Below are 22,291 nucleotides of genomic sequence, written 5' to 3'. Positions count from 1 at the left end.
GAATGAAATCTTAGGCTGTGCCTTCATCCCTAAAGCATCATTTTTCTTAAAGGAAGAAAACGAATAAGGGATTTGGATCATCTGCTTTTTACGTATTTCAGTAAATATCTCTGTTTTCCAAATCTTTGAAGGTAAGAAAGTTCTTTGTCTCCAACTAGTTCAAATTTGGCTTAAGATTGCAGGCTGACCTAACAGCCCAGGACATGGTGTACTTAGGTTGCGCTCTCGGCTGCCCTAGCTGGGTGACTCAGCCAGTGATTTAGCCTTTGCGAACCTTACTCTTCTCATCTGTACAATGGGAACATATTACCTTGCCTGTATCACAGGCTTCTTGAGAAAATAAATTGAACATTCTATACAGAGGTGCTTTGAAAGCTAAAACTTTACAAAACATGTTTCAGCATTGATGCTTTCACACCCCTGGCTCTATCAGTGGCTCCACGAGACCATTTTTTTCTATAGATCCAGGGAGCGTCTCTCCTCTGGGGAGCCAGCAGGGGCTGCTGTTCTCTTGTGGCTCAGGCCACTCTGGGCCGTGTCCTGAACCGTCAGGTCCATGTAGCTTCTGCTGAGATCTCAGATAGCCCCACTAGACCCCTTCTCCTGGGAATCCGTTTCTAAGGAAACAGCTTCTCTTTGTGTTCCCAACAGCTGGAGACACGTTTTGATCCTAGCCTGCTGGCACCCATTTGTCCCATGTTTATTTACTTGGAAACTTAAGCTGGTGTAGGCACGCGGTTGTAAAGTCACCGAAGCGGCAAGTTCTGACCCCCGAGGGGTGGTGGGGAGAGGTGCGCGGGGCCGGCAGGCTCTGACATGCTGTGAGCCATGCAGAGGACAAAGGAGCCCCCCCGGAGAGAGATGTCTTTGACGTCCATTTGTCCTGAAGTATGTTGAAAGCAGGGGTCGCAGGTGTTTTTAGAACCAAAGACCAGTTCTGCACTTTAGCGATACAGGGAGTATCCCTGGGAGCTTGGGACAGAGAAGTTGATGGGCATAGAAGGAGGAGAGGCACGAGGCGAGAAGAAAACAACGAAAGGATTTTGGGGGAAAGGAGGGGTCATGAGAGAGCCGTGAGCTTGGAGCCTTTGTGAGGGGAGAGCAGAACGCCACCAGCCACCACCTGAGATGTCACCGAATAACCACACACACAGCCAAGTGTGTGGCTTGATGCAGTCAGCGGGCTGTCCCCATATTAGCACATTCATCCCCAGGGCATCCTCTGGTGTAGGTATTAGCACCCCCACTTCAACCCCTTTTTACAGTAAGACCCCTACATACGAACGAGTTCCATCCCAAGAGCGCACTCATAGCCCAATTTGTTCGTAAGTCCAACAAGGTTAGCCTAGGTACCCAGCTGACACAATCGGCTATATAGTACTGTATTGTAATAGGTTTATAATACTTTTCACACAAGTAATACGTAAAAAACAAACACAAAAAATAAAGAAAACATTTTTAATCTTACAGTACAGTACCTTGAAACGTACAGTAGTAGCAGCTACCTCACCACTGCTTTTACGCTTGCTTCCAGACATCCTGGACTTGAAATAAAGATCCTGTCCCACTGTATTCTATACAGTACTGTCCAGTAAAGTACAGAAAAGCACAACCACTTGTAGAGGATGCACACACGTGACAGTGTACGCCAGACACATGAACTAACTTACCTGATTGGACCTGCGAACGTACGTTCGCATCTTTGAAGGTTCACAACTTGAAGGTTCGTATGTAGGGGACTTACTGTGTAGACTAGGAAGGCAACTCCAAGAGGCTAAGTGGATAAGACCAAACCTTGAACATGAGGAAGTGTGTGAGGCTGCCTTAGTTACAAGGAGTTCAGGTCCACTCCGGTTGCCTCAGGGGAAGAGAAAAGTAAGAGTTATCATTGGGATGTATCTAGTAATGAGGACAGAAGGGCCACAACTTCCAGCAAAGACCAGGAGATGCCACGCAGAGCCAGGCCGCATGGGACGAGCAAAGAGCAGAGTGCAACTCAGCCTCCCTGCGGGAAAACTAGAAGTGGTTCAGAACGGGAGCCGGGTCCAGCGACCGGGTCATGTGGGCACCCGGTCAGCCCAGGGGTTCCCTTCTCCCTGTTCCCCAGTTCTTGACACACTTCAGCCGCTTGCTGTGCTCTCCTCTCTGCTCCCACGACGGATGCTTCCTGGTGTTCCTCTGTAGCTCACATTCAGGCTTCTAAGAGTGACTTGTTCGTCCACTTGGTCACTCTGACCAGCCATAGGTCATGTTTGGCTGCCCCTGGGACAAGTCTCATCCGTGCTGTGTTCAAGGGCATGGTCAGACAGATGGGACGAGATGGAGTCACCTCCAGGTATAGTGTTTGTGTTCATTTCCCATGACTGCTGTGGCAATTTACCACACACATAGTGGGTTAAACTACCGACATTTCTAATCTTCCAGTTCTGTAGGTCAGCAGTCTGACACCAGTTCCACTGGGCTAGACTCAAGGTGTTGGCAAAGCTGATTTTTTTTTAAGATTTTTTTTAATGTGGACCATTTTTTAAAGTCTTTATTGAATTTGTTACAATACTGCTTCTGTTTTTTTGTTTTGGGTTTTTGGCCACGAGGCATAGTGGAATCTTAGCTCCCCGACCAGGGATCAAACCTGAAGCCCTGCATTGGAAGGGGGATTCTTAACCCCTGGACCACCAGGGAAGTCTCCAAAGCTGATTCCTTTTTGAAGGCTTGAGGGGAAGACCCATTTCCCTGTTCATTTGAGTGGTTGAGACTCCCATGTCCTGTGATTGTAGACTGAGATCCCATTTTCTTGCTGGTGGTCAGATGTGTGCCATTCTCATTCTCTAGAGGCATCTACGCTCCTTAAACCATGGCTCCCTCCCTCCCATCTTCCAAGTATGGTGGTGGGTTGAGTACCTCCCAAGCTTGACGTTTCTCCCCGTTCTTCTTCTTTTTTTAAAAAAAATTTAATTAATTTATTTATTTATTTTTGGCTGTGTTGGGTCTTCGTTGCTGCACGTGGGCTTTCTCTAGTTGTGGTGAGTAGGGGCTACTCTTCATTGCAGTGCATGAACTTCTCAATGCAGTTGAGGAGCATGGGCTCTAGGCACATGGGCTTCAGTAGTTGTGGCTCGCGGGCTTCAGTAGTTGTGGCTCGCGGGCTCAGTAGCTGTGGCTCACGGCTGTAGAGCGCAGGCTCACTAGTTGTGGCACACAGGCTTAGTTGCTCCATGGCATGTGGGATCTTCCCAGACCAGGGATCGAACCCGTGTCCCCTGCATTGGCAGGTGGATTCTAAACCACTGCGCCACCAGGGAAGTCCTCTCCTCCTCCTTCTTCCATCTCATTTCTCTAACCAGCTGAGAAGGGTTCTCCACTTTTAAAGATTTCTGTGAATCGACTGGGCCCGTCCAGATAATCTAGAATCATCTCCCCATCTCAAGGACTCTAACGTTAATCACATCTGCAGAATCCTGTTTGCTGTATAAGGTCCCATATTCACAGGTCCCAGGGATTAAGGATGTAGACATCTTTGGGGTCTATTATCCTGCCCACCACAGTGTCACCTAGGACTGTGGGGACTGAGGGGACTGTGGAGGGGCTGTGAGCATGACAGGCATTTTGAAACTTGGCTTGTCCCAGCCACCGGTGGGGAGCCCACATCTGGCTTTCCACTGTGGCGTGCTGCCATGCAGTGGCACCAAACTATGGCTTTCTTGTCTCTGGTCTGCAAAACCAAGGCTCCAGTCATACATTTTACTTTTACTCCTATGGGTGACTTATTCATCCATCCATTTATGCATTTATCATTCATTTATTCATTCAATAAATATTGATTTAGTATTCTGTGTGACGAGCACAATAATAAGAACTGGAAATAAAACGCTGAGCAAAAATAGACCCCTCTGTGTCTGTCCTCACAGAGCTCAGAGTCCTGAGAGGGAAACAGGTATTAATCCCCAAACCACACAGATTCATGTGAAATAGTAACTGCATCACATTTTACAACACAGAGAGATGTGCCACTGTCCAGGCATAGAATGGGGTAGTTGGCAAGTCTAGAAGTCAGAGAAGTGATGGTTGAACTGAGATGTGAAGGGAAAGAGGAGAAGGAAAAATATCCAGACACTGGGAACAGCACATGTAAAGGTCCTGTGGCAGAAGGGAGCAAAGAAGCAGGGAGGCCAGAGTGAGGTGAGCTGAGGGAGGGAGGGAGAGCTGAACCCCACAGTGTGGGCAGGCAGGGGTCGGGCCCCACAGAACCTCCCAGGGCTTGTTCAAGAGGCCTGGGAGACACTAAGGGATTTAAAGCAGGGCTGGGGATGGGGGAGCATGTTTACATGGATCCTAAAACTTACATTTTGGAAAACAATTACTTTAGCTTCAATATAGAGTAGAAAAGGGCTCCAGTTAATCTGAGGCCACTGCAGTGATCAAGGGGGAGATAAACAATCAAGGAGCAGGTATTTATGGAGCGAGGATCGTGTGTGATGAGCAGCTCTAGGGGCAGGGGCGGTGATGGGGGAGCATTTACAGTGGGTGGGGGGGGCACCTCACTGCCCTTCCAGTTGCTAACTGCCTGGCTGTCAACAGAAGACCCAAACTTGAGGAGTTGTCATTGGCTGGGACACGTTTCATTAGCAAAAGAATGATGCAGACACCGGAGAATTCAGGAGAAGAAACATCAGTGAGAGGTGAGATCTTTGCGGGAGGCTTCCTGGACGAGGTGGGCGCTCAGTCTCTGGGGACGGATGCAGATTCAGGCAGGGGTGAGGGTCAGGAGGACCGCAGCAGCAGAGCGTTGGTGTAAAAGCCTGAGAGCCCGAGGCTTGCGCTGTGGTCAGCCACCCAGCTTGGCTGGAGCAGAGGGTTTAGGGAGGCAAGGAGCTTTGGGACTGAGAAGCGATTCTCCAGATGTCCCCGAGGAGGCTGCCAAGTCAGCTTTGCCTGACCTGCTTTCTCAATGGAAGGTCCCATCAGGAGCATCAAATCCAAGCTGCCAGAGCGCAGCCAGGTGCATCGCGCTGGCCACCTGTCAGCTGAGCTCCGGACCCCCACGTCTCACTGTGAGTCAGTGACCAGCTGCAGCTGCCTCCTTGCTGGGGGCTCAGCCCTGCACCCCAGCTGGGACAGATGGCCCAGATTTATGAAGGTGGTGGTTCTCAGCCTGGCCGCTCATTGGAATCACCTGGGAGGCTTTTAAAACTACCAATGCCTGGGTCCCACACCCAAATATTCTGGTTTAATTGGTCAGGGGTGCAGGCTGGGCTTTGGGACTTTTTAAAAGCCAGAAGTGAGGCCAACATGTAGCTAAGGCTGAGAACTACTGAGAAATAACAACACATCCATTCTTGTCTGTATTAGCAGGAGCTATTTTTACTGAGAGATATACCTCCCGAATATCTTCTAGAAGCTTACTTTCTATATCCTCTGCACATTTGGAAACGCTCTATTTGCCTTCCCCTCAGGAATTTTTTTATTTGTTAGACTTTTAGTTGGCGTGTGCAAATAAATGTCATTAAAAGAGTTTGATGGTATAGTGTAAGATTTGTTGTATTTATGAATACTCTGTGTAGGTCTTAAGTCAGGCTTTCTTTTAAGCTGAAGTGGGAAACCAAAGATTATATTATACTGTACATTTAAGATCTCACTTTAGGAAGCGTGCTTTTGGCAATAAAACAGAGAGTAAGTACTTTGATGAATAAAATATTTTAGCATGAAGACATCTTCTTATTTGGCCGATGAGGCATTTAGAATCCAATGCCATTTTTCCAAAGAGATGTGCGTCACTCTTTAAATGCAGGCCAGTTCATAAAATACAATAAATGCTAAATTTAAAGACATGGATGAATAGAACTACACTTTAAATGCAGTCAGGAAATGTTCTTTAAAATAATGTTTTTTAAGTGCAGCCAGGGAGCTTGCTATTCAAAGAAGTTATGCGGTGAAGTTTTATATAAAGTAAAAAACTAATGGCTCGATTTTTCTGTGTTAAAATTTTGCATTTCATATCCTACACTTGTTTTCCAGAACCTGGCACACCTCTGTAGTTTTCCTCAATTTGCTTTGCCAAATTGTAATATTTTTTCACTGCCCAACTGTTTTACATACACAGCATAAATTCCCCAAAGGCAGAACGACCTCCAAACGTGTTCTTAAAAATATTTCGTGAAGTCTAAAGACAGGAAAAGTAAGTGTAAAACATCTAAGAGATTTATTGGAATCTCAGCTTGAATTCTAATTTCAAGTACTTATGAAAATGTCAAAATTAACATGAAATAACTGGCAGTTTTTCTAATAACTGTAAATTGAATTAGATAGTGTGTAATTGGAAAAATGCTTGCTTCACTCAGGCTCTCCCAAAACAAGTCTTAGAATCTGTTAGCTGCAGCAGCCTTGCCCTCTAATGGCTGGAAATTGAAGGACAAGGCTGAATACTTTCGACTACAGGGAGGATAGAAACTAAGCAGAGGGATATGGCACCATGTCAGGAGACTCTTCCCTGACATGACATGAATCTTCATTCATGATTAAATGAAAGAATTTTAACCAAAGCCTACTCTATTTCAAGTCAAATGAAGCTTTTTAAAAATGGCTCTGCATTTCATATTACAAACTAAAAACACAATGGAATTGTATCAACATGTAGCTAAATGTTTCTATACTCATTTTTTTTTTTTGCATTGAAGAGGAAGGTTATACTGCTATGACTTTTTTTTTTAAAGGGGAAGGTTTTTTAAAATTTATTTATTTATTTGTTTTTATTTTTGCCTGTGTTGGGTCTTCATTCCTGTGCTCAGGCTTTCTCTAGTTGTGGCAAGTGGGGGCTACTCTTTGTTGCGGTGCACAGGCTTCTCTTTGCAGTGGCTTCTCTTGTTGCCGAGCACGGGCTCTAGGCGCACGGGCCTCAGTAGTTGTGACACGTGGGCTCAGTAGCTGTGGCTCGAGGGCTCTAGAGTGCAGGCTCAGTAGTTGTGGTGCACGGGCTTAGCTGCTCCGCGGCATGTGGGGTCTTCCCGGACCAGGGCTCGAACCCATGTCCCCTGCATTGGCAGGCGGATTCTTAACCACTGAGCCACCAAGTAGGCCCCTGGTATGACTTTTATAGTGAGGTGGCTGCCCCTTCACCACTCTGCAGAGTTTTAAACACTCACTGCCAGTTTTTGAAATAAACTAAACTCTTGGATGAGACTTGTCAAAAGAAGCAGCAGATGCATAAAAGAAAGTTGTCAAGTTCAATAAGAGACAGAGGAAACTTTGTTGACGATGAAATCTCACTATAATTATGGCATTCCATATCTGACCACTATTAATAAATAAAAACCCTATGAGATTAAGAAAAGTGATCTAAACCAAGACAATAGGGAGTTCCCTTGTGGCCTAGTGGTTAGGGGCTTTCACTGCTGCGGCCTGGGCTCAATCCCTGGTTGGGGAAATGAGATCCCTCAAGCCATACGGCATGGCCAAAAAAATAAAAAATAAACCAAGACAATAAGATTAACCTCAGCCAACCTTGATTACTGCTAATCTTTATTTCTCCAGGTAATTATTACTTGGTGTGAATTATATTTATTTTTTACATGCTAATATAAATAATATATATTTTTTACTTGTTAATATATATTGCTTCTAAAATCCTTCAAATTATTTCACATTTGTATATGTCTTATATGTTTAACTAAAATATAATTCTCTCAGATGATAGGACATGATCTCCTCTTTTAATCCCACCACCCTTCACAGCCACCTGGCCAACATCCAGCCCAACTTTCAGTACATACTTAATAATAGATACAAATGTGGACCAAGCACCAATGTTTGCCTCTTCTCTCCACTTACAACTTCAGTATATTTTGAACACCTGCAAAGCGTCAGGCATTGTGATGGGAATAGCTATGGCAAGATGAGCATCTGTTCCTACTCTCTGCCTCCACTGCACACAAAGAAACCCATCTCCTCCTGTATTCCATTAATAGTGAGTGATACCCCTATCGGTTCAGTCACCCATACAAGAGACTCTGGAGTCATCCCTGCCTGCTTTCTTTCCCCAACCCCCCAACCCCTATGCAGTCAGTCACCAGCTTAACCTGGAATCCCCCTGAAAGCAGAGCCTGAGGCAAGGGTTTGGATGAAGGGTTTTAGAATTTGACAGTGATCCCAGGGACTAGGAGTGGGGGACTGGAGAGAGAGGGAAGGAGGGAAGGTCAACACAAGGGCGTGTCCTGACATTGGTCACTCCCGTGGAAACCAAGGCTCAAGCCTGCCAGCACTGTGGGAGGACAGGGTATAATTTGCCCTAGAATGTTTCTGACTGAGGAAAGCAGAAAGCATTTACCCACTGCTTTCATCGTTTGTTGTCAAGTTCACCTCATGAAGCCTTAACTCCCCGCACATCTGGGCTGTGCACACAGGGGGGCCATGTGCGTTCCTCTGGGTGTAGCACTGGGAACAGAAAGCGAGGTTGCTCTCAGGTTACTTCTGCGTGAATCTCGTGGCTGCAGCAATGGCTAGAGAAAAAGTGGCCAAGAGGACGGGAGGCAGGGCACAAGAGTGTCCAGTCCAGCTGCCAAGACTGTCGCTTCTTCCTCCTTGACGTCTCTCAGATCATTCCCCATCGGGGTCATCAACAAAGCCCTCCTCATGTTCTACCCAGATATCTGCAAAAGCCTCATAGCCAGTCAGCCTGGCTCCAGTTCATCTTCCAACCCACAGTCATAGCATCTAGTGTGCAAATCTGACATTGTCCTTCTCCTGCTTAAAACTCTTCTGTGTCTTTCTGTTCCCTAGGTGTAATGTCAGCTATCGATATTGTTATAATATTATCATAATATTTAGGGTTGTTTGGCCTGAGGCGACCCAGCACTGGAGCATGCAGGCTCTTTGGTGGTGCTAATGGCGGACTCCGGGAGGGCTCACGCCAAGGAATATTTCCCAGAACTTCTGCTGGCAGTGTCCTTGTCCCGGCAGTGAGCCACAGCCACCCCCCGCCTCTGCAAGATACCCTCCAACACCAACAGGGAGGCCTGGCTCAGTCTCCTACGGAGTCACTGCTCCTTCCACCTGTGTCCCGATGTGCACATTACCCTGTGTGTGCCCTTCATGAGTGGAGTCTCTGTTTCCCCCAGTCCTGTCGAAGTCCTGCCGTCAAATCCTGCTAGCCTTCAAAGTCTGATTCTCTGGGAATTCCTCCTCCTGTTGCCGGACCCCCAGGCTATTTTTTTGATTCCCACAAACCCACCACCAACATTCAGGAAGCCAGAACTTTGTTCTGATGATTTCACCAATTTTGTTAAAAAGTGCCTGGTGAAGAATCCTGAGCAGAGAGCTACTGCAACACAACTTTTACAGCACCCTTTTATCAGGAATGCAAAACCTGTATCAATTTTAAGAGACTTGATCACAGAAGCTATGGAAATCAAGGCTAAAAGACATGAAGAATAGAGCGAGAATTGGAAGAGGAAGAAGAAAATTCGGATGAAGATGAGCTGTATTCCCACACCATGGTGAAGACTAGCTCGGAAAGCGTGGGCACCATGAGGCCCACAAGCACGATGAGTGAAGGGACCCAGACCGTGACTGAACATAACAGCACAATGTTAGAGTCTGACTTGGGGACCATGGTTATAAACAGTGAGGATGAGGAAGAAGATGGAACTATGAAAAGAAATGCAACTTCACCACAAGTACAAAGACCATCTTTCATGGATTACTTGGATAAACAGGACTTCAAGAATAAGAGTCATGAAAACTGTAATCAGAATATGCATGAACCCTTCCCTATGTCCAAAAATGTTTTTCCTGATAACGGGGAAGTTCCTCAAGAAGGAGACTTTGACTTCGGGCTTCCCAGGTGGCGCAGTGGTTGAGAATCTGCTCCAATGCAGCGGGCACGGGTTCGCTCCCTGGTCCAGGAAGATCCCACATGCCGTGGAGCATCTAAGCCCGTGCGCCACAACTGCTGAGCCCATGTGCCTAGAGCCCGTGCTTCGCAACAAGAGAAGCCACAACAGTGAGAAGCCCGCGCACTGCAACGAAGAGTAGCCCCCGCTCGCTGCAACTAGAGAAAGCCCGCGCACGGCAACGAAGACCCAACACAGCCAAAATTAAATAAATAAATAAATTTATTTAAAAATATATATTATCATAATATTTAACCAAAAAGCATCACAACCGCATGTGAATCTACAATTATCTCAGTAAAAAACTTCAATGAAAAGAAGCTTCACAAACCAAGAGAAAAAGGATAGGTTAACCAATGAAGAGTATAGGAAAAATGCAAGTGAGAATGAGCCAGTTTTGGAAACAGGATATGAGAAGCATGGTTTGATTAACACGTATTTATTTAGGAAAGCAGTAAGTCAAAGCTGGCAGGACAGGACCAGATTACTGAGAGTATTAAAAGCTGCAGAAAGGACTTGAAAATTCATCATAGAAGGCAGGACTCACCAAGCATCTTGAGCAAGGAATTAAATGTCAGGATGTGAAATGCTGCTTCTAAGTTGTGTGTTACACTTACAAAGACCTTCTTCGCTCTGAAGCTATTAAAAAAATTCTCCATGGTGTCTTCCGGAGTTTTTGTTGTAATTCCTGTTGTCTAATATAAAATCTTTGATCCATCCTGCTGTCAGGTGTAACATATGAATCCAATATCTTTTTTTCCCCAGATGGTTAACAAATTATCTCAACAACCTTTACAGAATAATTTATTTTTTCACACTAAACTGTCACCTTTACCATATAATTTATTTTTTCACACTAAAGTGTCGCCTTTGACTTTTTATGTTATTCCATTGATCTGTGTCTTTAGGTATAGTAGAACACTATTACATATATATGTGTGTGTGTGTGTGTGTGTGTGTGTGCTCTTGTGTGTAAACTAATATATCATCACATAATATACATTTTATTATATAATAGACAATAATATCATCAATACAATTAATGCACTATACAATAACTATTATATACTAAATATTTTATTATCTGGTAGGCTCTAATCTCTTCTCACTCATCTTTTCCCCTAACTGTTCTAGCTCTTTTGTCTTTGTTGATTTTTCTATAGAAACTTTAAAATCAGCTTGTTCAGCTCTCCCTCCCCCCACATACATCCCCAGCAAACATTAAGTTTTAGATGGACTTGAGAAGCACCGTGGGAGACCTTGAGTGACACCGCATCTCCCACTGTGCTCACTCTTAGCCCTGTGTGATCAGCCCGTTCGCCGGATAAGTATTATTTCTCCTTTACTTGTGGAAACTAAGTTGAAGTCAGCAAATAAAACCCCTCACTTGAATTGTTCTGACGTAATATGCATCTGAGACTTTCACTTGGTCACTTCCAGCTGCTCCCCTCATTACATTCAGATCACTAATATCATACATTAGTATATGCCTTTTACCTTTGTGTGCAAACCCCGGATGTGAAAGCCTGAGTAATTCATCCTTTACTTTGAATGGTGGGTTCTCTTTCTGGCCCTTCACAGGTGGGCTCCTCCTGTCACACAGTATTTCTTTCTTTCCATTAATACCTTAGCTCTGCATTTTCATCGGGTTCTCATGTTCAGTCTTCCGTGGGCATCCTGTGAAGGCAGTTTCCTGCATCTTGCCTATTCTATGTTTGTTCAATCCGATCACTCTGCAATTGAAAACATTTGAATAATATACATACGTCATCAATATACCACTACCCTGATATTTTTTGGAAAGTTCTTCTCCTTCATCCATTCAGTCCAGTCTGCACTGAAACCCTTTTTATTTTGTTTAGAATGTCTCTCCGCATCGCTCACCCTCTCTCCATTGCCACTGCCGTTAGCACTGTCGTTAATGTTTTTCAGCGCTGGAACAGCCTCCTAACTAATCTCCTCTGATTCAGCCACTTTCTCGCTCTTTCACCCTGTATAGTGCTGCCAGATTCGTTTTCCAAAGCAGCACTTATGTCCTGTCATTTAATTCCTTGCTCAAGAAGCTTGGTGCGTCCTGCCTTCTGGGATGAATTCTCAAGTCCTTTCTGCGGCTTTCAAGACTCTCAATAATCTGGACCTATCCTGCCAGCCTTGACTTACTGCTTTCCCAAATAAATGCTAATTGAACCAAGCTTCTCAAATTCTCTCTTGAGAACAGGCTCCTTCCCATATCCGTTCTTTTCCTTATGTTGCTACGCTAAGCTGGAAAGTCTTCTTCTCGTTTCTCTCTCCATCCATAGCCTATCCATCCTTCAAAATCTCATCACCATTCTCTCTTGATCCCAACCTCTGGGTCGCTGTTCCTTAGTACCTGAATACTTAACTTGATCCTCGTAACACAATCTTATGAGATTATTATTATGTTATCATGATCTCAATTTAATGATGAGCCTGTTGCTCAGGAAGGTTAAGCAACTTGCCCAGAGTTAAGTTACATCCATGAAGTGATGAAACTAGTATTCAGACTCCGGCAGTCTGGCTTCAGAGGCCATGTCCCTAACCACCATGCTGAACTGCCTCTTTTCATCCTGTGTGACTCTCAGCTTGTTTCCTTAGTCCTTTCTCAGCCTGACTGTCAAGTATTCCATCTGCTTTTGGTCACGTATCATCTTCCCTGCTTTGTATACATCCCATTTATTGCTTCCCTGGAGCCCATCATGTAGGAAGGACTTAATAGGATTTACTGCATATGTGCAGGGAACTTAACAGCCTTACTCACCAGCATTTCTCCAGCACCTAAAAAAAGTTTTTTTAAAAAATAAAGAAACAGGATCTGACACATAGTAAGTGCTCAAAGATTATTTGTTGAATAAATGACTAAATGAATATTGGATTGATTCACAGTTTGATAAATATATGACCATGTCAGTGTATCCTTCTCAAGTTTTTCCATTCATATAAATGTGCACATCTGTATTTTATGTACAGGTCTCTCAGTTGCCTCTAGGCCATGACTGATGATTAGCTGAATTTTTTTTTTTCTGGATAAAATGGATGCTTAGTTGTTATCAGCTGAGTTAGTTGTTTTCTCTACGGACCTAAAGGTACTTCCCAGGGCACGGCAGGTCTTGGAGTTCAGCTCTCTATTATAGCTGATGAAATTAAGTTACACCAATTTAATTACACTAATATTTTACTATCAAAAGCAAAAAGAAACACTTTTGCTAGGTTTAGCTGCCTTAGCAAATAGTGCTTTTAAACTTGAGGTCTCTAGCACTTGCTTATTTATAAGTAAATAAAATGTTATTGATAATCCAACAAAATTTAATTTTTAAAGTGTTTCTTCTTCGTGAAAAAGTTCTTCTAACCTGGAGAAGGGCATTATTTGCTTCATACCCTGTTCCTGAAGACTACTTTGGTTTCTACTTTTCATCCAGTATCAATTTTAATATTTTGGCTAAAAGATACCTCAAGTAATCCTCTCTAAATGTTATTAGTGGAAGTCAGGCTTCTGCAGAGCAAAATCTGTATTTAATTTATTTGCAAAGCCACATTTAGCATTGCGAATTTTAAAATTCACTCAAAATAAATGATTTTACATCAAGGGCTGAATTAACACCAAGTTTTCAAAAGGCTTTTCTTCTGAGAAATTCAAAGCTTCTCATTAAGTCTACAGTCTTCCAAAAGTGTGCTGTTCTCCAAGATAGCCTTATTAGTCCCATTTTGCAAATAACAAAATTGTGGCAAGAAGCAATTAAGTATCTTTACCAGGGTCTATTGGAATGGTATCATACTGGGTAGGCCCTTGACTTATGATCACACCATCATTGGTAAATTAGAAGAGGCTACAAACAAAGAAGGAAGCAAAAAGATTAGCAAGGAGGAAGGCAAATGTAAGAATAGGATTTGTCATCAGGGCCCTTTTAACATGGGGTCCCAGAGAGTTGAGAAAAGGGAGGGAAAAAATAAACAGACCTTAATTAATCATAGTACTTTTCAAGGCAGAAAAGAAACATAGAGGGCTTCCCTGATGGCACAGTGGTTAAGAATCCGCCTGCCAATGCAGCGGACACGGGTTCGAGCCCTGGTCTGGGAAGATCCCACATGCCGTGGAGCAACTAAGCCCGTGAGCCACAACTACTGAGCCCATGTGCTGCAACTACTGAAGCCCATGTGCCTAAAGCCCGTGCTCCGCAACAAGAGAAGCCACTGCAATGAAGAGCCCGCACACCACAACAAAGACCCAACACAGCCATAAATAAATAAATAAATAAATAAATTTTTAAAAAAAAAAGAAAAGAAAGAAACATAGAGGTTATCTCATCTCATCCACTCATTTAAGGAGTTAGGACTGGAGCGTGAAGGTTGGAAATACCACATGGAGTTGCCCTCATTATGATGTTGTTGACTGTAAAGGCTAAGCTAAATCAGATATTTATCAGAGAAAGTGAATTTAGAAATAGAATGTCATGAACAAATTTGTGAAATACAGGAAAGTCTGAAAAGGGTGTATGTTAAGTTCTGGAACAAAATTATAAAGCCCGGAAGTGATGGCCATCTCCTAAACTTTTCCAGTCTATTGCTCACCAGTCTACTTATTTTGACGGCCTAGTTCAGTTTCATGCTTGTGCAGAAAAGGAGGACACAGTCATCTCAAGATGACCAAGTCACCATGGTGGACCCCCTGTCACCACCCCGACACACACACCCACACCTACACATGCTCACTCACACCCTCTCAGTGACTGAAATTGACAGCTTTTTTTTTTTAATGTTAAACTCTTCTTCCTGGGTTCTTTTCTTTAATTATAAATAAAACTGGTAGGTCTGGCATTTTGTTACCAGCATCTTTTAATGAACCTACCCATCCACAAGGTTATGTACGTCTCGTGCATAAATGTTTGGACTATTTATATTCTGATATGGTTAATTCATTCTCTCTTTCTTTCAACAAGTATTCAGCACCTACTCTGTAGCCAGTGCTTTGGCAGATACTGAGAATGCAGTGCTGAAAAACACAGATGTAGTTCCAGCTTTCATGGAGTGTATCATCTGTCAGGGAAACAGACATTAAATAAGTGACTGGAAGAGGTGATCAGGCTGTGGGAACAGCATGTACATAAATCAAGAGTCCCAGGTACTATAAAACTTATATGGATGGAGTTTAGAAGGCAGGGCCCAGGGGTATGCTATGCAGATGGAAAGGTGGGCAGGGGCAAATATATCATAAGTATGTGAGGCTTTATTCTGAAAACAATGAAAAGTCTCAGGTCGAATTGTGGTCAGGGAGGGGGGCATGACATGACAGGATTTGCATTTGAAATCTTGTGCGAGGGGAAGATGCTTGGAGTAGGGCAAGATAAACTATTTAGGTCTGGAATAGAATTGGCATGGTAGAGGAGACTGATGGGCATGAAAAGATTAAGACACATGGCTGAGGGAGAATCAGTCATTGCTCCTTGAGTGATTGAATGTGGAGCTGGAGGATGAGGGGAGTTAAGGAAGATCCTGGGTTTCTGGTTGGAGCAATTCGATGGAGAGTACTACTGTAGGTGGGGGATACAGGTCCAGAGGGGCGGGAAAGATAAGTGCTGCTTTGGATATGCTGAGTTTCAGATGCTCATGTGAATGGAGACATCCAGCAGTCAGAAGAGAGGGCTGGGCTAGATATATAGAATTGGAAATGATCAGTATCCAGAGAAAGGGTAATGATATATACCTATCTGTATATATCTACATCTATATCAATATCTATATTCCATGAGGGGTGAGATCATGTCTGGAACAATGGTGGCGCTCACTGATTATTTGCTGAAGGTCGTTGAATTGAAGCCATTTGGTGAGATCAAGGATGAGGATGAAGAGCCTTTGGGTCACCCATTTTTTAGCACTCTTTGGGGAGTGGGAAACAAGAGCATCAGTCCCAAGAAGAGGATAACATAGAGATGTGGCATCACAGAATCAGAGGGAAAACGTTTCGAGAAGGGAGGATAGGTCATCATTGTTGGAAGTGGCTAGGAGGGGCAAGCAAAAGAAAACTAGAAAAATGGAGATAGTGATGGAAGCATTGGTCTGCATTGCCCTGGTGAGGTAGGCAGAGGCACCCCTGGGTTGATAGTCATCGTCTCTCCTAAAGAGGATGTTCTGTCTCAGGATCACTTACCAGGGGAAGAAGTAGGTCCTCAAGGGCAAGGGAATCCTATATCACTCTTCTTTTTTTTTTCTTTTTTTTTGCTTTACGCGTGCCTCTCACTGTTGTGGCCTCTCCCATTGTGGAGCACAGGCTCCGGACGCGCAGGCTCAGCAGCCATGGCTCACGGGCCCAGCCGCTCCGCGGCATGTGGGATCTTCGTGGACCGGGGCACGAACCTGTGTCCCCTGCATCAGCAGGCGGACTCTCAACCACTCTGCCACCAGGGAAGCCCTCACTCTTCTTTTTTAAAAAATAAATATTTATTGAGAACTTGCTATATGCACAGTCTAAAATGATTAGCATGCTAAGTTCCTCTGAGACACAGAAGCCAAGATGAGATTGGACATGCAGAGATTTACTGGGAGAAATGCTGGTGAGGGAAAAGGGAACTGGAAAAAGACATCATACGTGCTGTAGGTCTGACCCCCGTGAAGAACAGAGAAGGAGAATTGGGTAGGCAGAAGCTCAGACTGCAGTGCAGCTCTAATAAAGTTTTGGCCAAGCCAGTGGGGAATCTTCAAGCCAAAGTCATCCATCGGAGGAGTCCTGCAGCTTGCAGGAACGGGCCTGCTATAACCTCCCTGCCAGTCTTTGGCTTAGAGCAGCCCGTGGCCTCAGCAGGAATGAGGTGATAGATTCAGAGCAAAGCATCTCGGACCATTGGTCAGTTACTCTCCCGACAGCAGGAGGGGTTCATACCTGCCACACAAACATTATCTCATGTAATCTTTACAGCATCCCTCTAAGATAAATATTATTATGCCCATTTCACAGTTGAGACACTAAGGACTACAGAAGCTATGTAACTTGCTTAAGTTTACACAACTAGTAAGAAGCAGAGCCTGGGTTTCAACCAATGGTGCTCTGGAGCTGGCTTGGACTGGCTCTGAGCAACTGTTAAATTTTCAGGAATTGTGCTATTTAGTTGACATCAAGATGGTGGCTTGAATTTGGCCATGGTAGGCGTAGTCACACCATGGAAATCATCAAATGCTATAAATCAGGTCTTTGTTTTTTCAGGAAGGGTGGTGGTTATACCTTTACCGCTGATATGTCACTGATGGCAGATCAGTGGTAGATCGTGTATGCCACTGATCTGAATCCAGGTCATCTGACTCCAGAGTTGCCCCTGCTGAATAAGTATTTACCTTCGAAGGTAACACGGATATACATACATACCTCTACTGATGATTAGGGACTGGTAACCTATGAAATTATGTAAAATGTTGGGTTCGGTATAGTTATATCTGTTACTACTCATATGAATTCCTGCATCTTACATTTATAAAGACAGACACTATTGGAAAGTGTGTTTCAACCTCAAGATGACCTTTGAAGAGGACTGTAACATCCATTACAGCCCAGTGATGTAATTGATATGCTTCCTGCCTACTCCCACCCATGGAGCAGAGGATATATTAATTACCTGCCTGCCTGGCCACTGGCAGCTTATTGTGAAATTGTTTATCCTCCCAGCTCTGCACTCTCCAGCCTGGGAAATAAAATTTGCATGCTGCCTCGTGTCATGTGCTCCAGAATCTGAGAGCACAGCATCTGTAGAGAACAACCCAAGGAAGGTTAGGATGAAAAGAAGCCCAGAGACTTTGGCCACCGTAGAAAGTAATGTTCCCTAAGTGTCCCTGAGAGTCAGAAGACTCAGGTTTCAGAGTCACTTCAAACTGCAAAATATGAGAGCTACTAAAAATATTTCTAGTGCACATGAACCAGCTGAGGAAGAAGCTTATGCCAGGAAGCCTGCTTCCAGATGAAAAAGCAGATCTGTCGTGACAGCAACCCGTGCCCTCAAGCAAAGCTCTTTGAAATCTTCTGACATTGCAAAAGAATCTGTAAATCACCACTTCTGCACCACTTCCAAAAACGTTTCTTCCTTATTAATGTATTTTAAAATACTTTTTAAATAAAAAGTAAGAGAGAGGCCCTTTTCTTGGCACTTGGGACCATCAGGGAATAGGACACAAATTGCTATTGCTGTGGAGCTCACGTTCAAGTTTTTTGGGTTTTGGGTTTTTTTGCGGTACGCAGGCCTCTCACTGTTGTGGCCTCTCCCATTGCGGAGCACAGGCTCCGGATGCGCAGGCTCAGCGGCCATGGCTCACGGGCCTAGCTGCTCCACGGCATGTGGGATCTTCCCGGCCCGGGGCACGAACCTGTGTCCCCTGCATCGGCAGGCGGACTCTCAACCACTGCGCCACCAGGGAAGCCCCACGTTCAAGTTTTATTCCTTGCTTCAACCCTCTTCATCTTCATCGCACGTGTATGTGTTCATTTTTCAAACGTGTATCGTTCAGCCAAACAGGCACTGGGCGTCTGCTCTGGGCCACGTGCAGTGGTAAGGGCTGGGGAAACAAGATAGACTTTGCTCTTAGAAATACAGTCTAAGGGGAGAGGCAGGCACATAGCCCTTGGGTCCTAACACCAGGGCATTATCTACAAGCATCAGTGGACGGCTGTGGAGGTCATGTCCAGGAGGCTTCCTGGAGGAGGTGACACGAGTTGAGTCTTGCTGGATAAGTAGAAGGCAGCCAGGCAGAGAGGGAATAACTTGAAACAGCTTGCTGCATAGGAGGAACTAAAGACAGCAAAGGTTGCTGGGGCATAAAGGGTGAGGCGGGAACAGGAACCCAAGACTGGACAGGTAGGCAGAGCCTGCGTCATGATGTCAATTCCCTGGTTAATTTCATTTATTTAAAAAACAGCCACACCCTAAACTTCCTGACGTTCATTTCGGCTGGTGTTCTGCATTGAAAGACAGGCAGGAAGCCAGAGGAGGCGGCCTCTCTGGTCTCTAACCTGCAGGTGTAGACCTGTGAGGTGATGCACTGTCCCATACTCCCTGCCCCCTCCCAGCCACGCCCCAGCCCTCTGCACTTCAACACTGCAACTCGAGTCTTTCTATTGCCAAATCCACTCTTCAAAGGAGACCTCTGCCTGTTTCCAAGGATGCAGCTGGTTGGTTCCTCCTCCACAGTGCCCTGCTTCCGGGTAATCCAGGACTGGCCTGTCAGTCCGCAGCTCAGAGCCTGCACTCTCTCCCACCCACATTCCAACACCCCTTTACCACCAGTGAGTGAGCTTTACAGCCACTTCTGCTCCTCTGAAATGGCCCTTCTAGAAATGTAGGAACCTCATCAGTCCTCCATCAGCCAGTAAAAATGGGATAATAGATGTTCAAAGGCTTTGAAAATACAAGAAACACGTAATTCACAGTGTTCTTGTTATCATTTGAAGCCTCTGGACTTCTAAAGAAGCAATTTATGGCTTTGTGGGAACTTCACGAAGGTGGGGTTCTTTGACCTCAGTAAGTGCCCCCAAATAAAAACCTTGGTTAAAAAGTTTAAAAGGTGCAAAAGGATTTAGGACAGTGAAGGGAGGGAGGAACCGAGGTGGAATAGTGAAGTCAAATTTCAGGGCCTTCCCTCTGTGAAGCAGTAGCTAAGCCACAGCAGAAATCCAACACCTGGGTCTCCATTACGTTTTACAAACTGCATTAGCATTTTACCAATACTGCAGACGGATATGACAGAGGGCCAGGGCATTAAGGGGAAAAAAAGTAACCCATGAGACCCTTACCAAAATAATGGATAAACAAAAGTGATGGGTCTTTATCCTCGTTCAGATAAACCGAAAACAACTTGGACTGCGTTAATAGAAGCATCTGTTCTGACAACAGCAAATGCAGATTATGCGTCTCCAACTCTGTCCCGTGTCTTTGCAGGTTAACAGATAACTTACTAAATTAAGGCAGCCACGTTTACTCTTCCAAAACGGGACCTGTAAAACTGAGACATCAAAGCCCAACCAGGGCCATTGACCATTCTCATTTGAGAGGTGAAGGCTCTGTCTAATCTTCACATCTCTTCCTCAAATACAAGAGTTAATAAGTTGCCGGTTCATATGGTAAATAACAAACTTTCCTGAGCTTTTGGGTAATCAGTGAGTTTTTACTTTATTAATTCTACTCTTCTCCATTTGTAATTTAGATGGAGGAACATTTAAGTCAATGGAAATGCAACTAAAGAAACAGGGCCACTTTGTGAAGAAATTTCACACTTAAATATTAAAAAAAAAAGTGTGTGTAGGGTAATAAAGTTCAAAGACCCTTGCTTCCTTTGTTCTTTTTAATATTTTATTTGGAATTTGGCATTAGAGTCAGGACAACCCACAGTAACCAAAATAGACTTTCATATAAAAACTACTAAAAAGGGTTATACACCAAAATATTTTTCTTTTTATCTATTATATTTTAATTCCTTATATCTTTTATTTAAAAATATTTATATTTGGGTGGCAGATTTATGGTTGCTTTTTATTTTCCTTTTTTTTGCTTAACCGTATATTCTATAATAAACATGGGTTGATTTTATAATAAAAATATTACAGGAACAAGACTAAGCTTTGACACCAAGGAGATCTTTCTTGCTTTTGAATTTGAATAGTTAAGCAAATTAGTGCATTAAGATTGAGAAGCCAAAGGAAACATTCAGGGACAAGTTAACTGGACAAGTTAAGCTACTTCTCCATTTACCTGTTTGACCTCGTTCACATGACACCAGGGTGTTCTCATGGATAAAATTATAATCCCAGATATACAGACTTTCAGATTCATATTTTCCGTCTTAGCGCACAGAAGATTTACTTTGGGGATTTTGCAGAAAATTCTTGTGTTTCAGTCATTTGCCTTTTCTCTGTGAAAGCCAGTAGGGAACAGTAGTAGGTGCTGATCATCCCCAGACCCCCAGAGAACAGTGCTAGGAGGCTCTGTATTAATTGATTGAGAAGTTCTTTTAAAGCACCAACTTCTTTCTAAAACAGTTTGGATCAAATAGTGAGACTGGCTGCGAACCACAATATTTATAAGAGGTGTAAATTTGAAACCTGCAGTGATGTTCTTTTAGGAGTCTGACCTAGAAGTGGAAAGAGGAGAATGGGCCAAGTTGATTCAGTAGGGCCTGGAACTGATGGTATTATCTCATTCACTTGAGAAATGCTGGCTGAATATCTGCTCCGGGCCGGGCACCCTTCAAAGCCCTGAGACCGCTCTGAACAACACAAAGTCCCACCTCTCTTGGAGCTGATACCCTAGTGAGGTGAAACAAATAGTAAACAAACAGATAGACAAATAATAGGCAGTAGTCAGGTGGTGATAATTGTCCATGGATAAAGTCCAGGAGAGTCTATGAACTCCAATAGAGGAAAAACAAGTCATTATTTTCACTAACTTAGCATTTCCTTCATTTTTGAATATAGGCAACAAACTGTAGCAGTATTCACAATACCTATAATGTCACCAATAGAATTCATTTCTATTTTATATCAATTACTCTTATTGGAGATCTCTTTAAGTAACCATTCACACTACCATAACACCTGGATTGATATGATGGTAGATATTAGACCCACTGAGAAATCTTGTTATTTAATATTTTAACAAGCACATATATTACTTACCCCGACTTTTTAGTATTTTGATAAATAATTCAATGTATTTGGTTTTCTTTCAACTATTATATGTTTTATTTTACACATTTAAGCACAATGATCTGAGAAGTGGGTCCTTAGACTCCACCAGACTGCTGAGAGGTCAATAGCAGAAGTGCTTTATGCAGTCTTCCCTTATCTCCTCACAGAGTTGAAAGGGCTGAAATTGAGCACAACTAACAGTTTTTACTGCTCCTTCAAAGACATTCTTAAGTTAAAAATTTTTTTGAAGTGTGTGCAGTGGTGAAGAGAACCATGATATCTAGTCAAGTCTGGTCCACTGTCTTTTCTTTTTTTAATTAATTAATTAATTAATTAATTTTGGGCTGCGTTGGGTCTTCGTTGATGCACGTGGGCTTTAGTTGTGGCGAGCAGGGGCTACTCTTTGTTGCGGTGCACAGGCTTCTCATTGTGGTGGCTTCTCTTGTTGTGGAGCATGGGCTTTAGGCGCACGGGCTTCAGTAGTTGCGGCACACGGGCTCAGTAGTTGTGTCTCACTGGCTCTAGAGCGCAGGCTCAGTAGTTGCGGCGCACGGACTTAGTTGCTCTGCAGCATGTGGGATCTTCCCAGACCAGGGCTCAAACCTGTGTCCCCTGCATTGGCAGGCAGATTCTTAACCTCTGCACCACCAGGGAAGCCCCTGGTCCACTGTCTTGATTCATGCTAATGAGCCAACCACTTATCACCACCGTTTTGCACCATCATTGCCAATGTTGA

At 44.0% G+C, this 22,291-nt stretch overlaps 1 protein-coding gene and 1 pseudogene across 2 annotated transcripts in view; both read left to right on the top strand.

The window, feature by feature from the left end:
• The window catches only part of UST (uronyl 2-sulfotransferase), a 292,877-nt gene that overhangs the window by 192,820 nt on the left and 77,766 nt on the right, over positions 1-22,291 (top strand). The gene's annotated exons all lie outside the window — the stretch shown is intronic.
• LOC309810884 (serine/threonine-protein kinase 3-like) lies at positions 9,082-9,848 on the top strand (annotated as a pseudogene). The gene has a single exon. The product of its transcript is annotated as a serine/threonine-protein kinase 3-like (transcript).

Source organism: Mesoplodon mirus (genome assembly GCF_964341445.2).
Source record: "Mesoplodon mirus genome assembly, chromosome: 10".
NCBI classification, from domain to species: Eukaryota; Metazoa; Chordata; class Mammalia; order Artiodactyla; family Ziphiidae; genus Mesoplodon; species Mesoplodon mirus.
The sequence above is the reverse complement of the archived record's forward strand: the minus strand, read 5'-3'. Positions and strand labels throughout refer to the sequence as shown.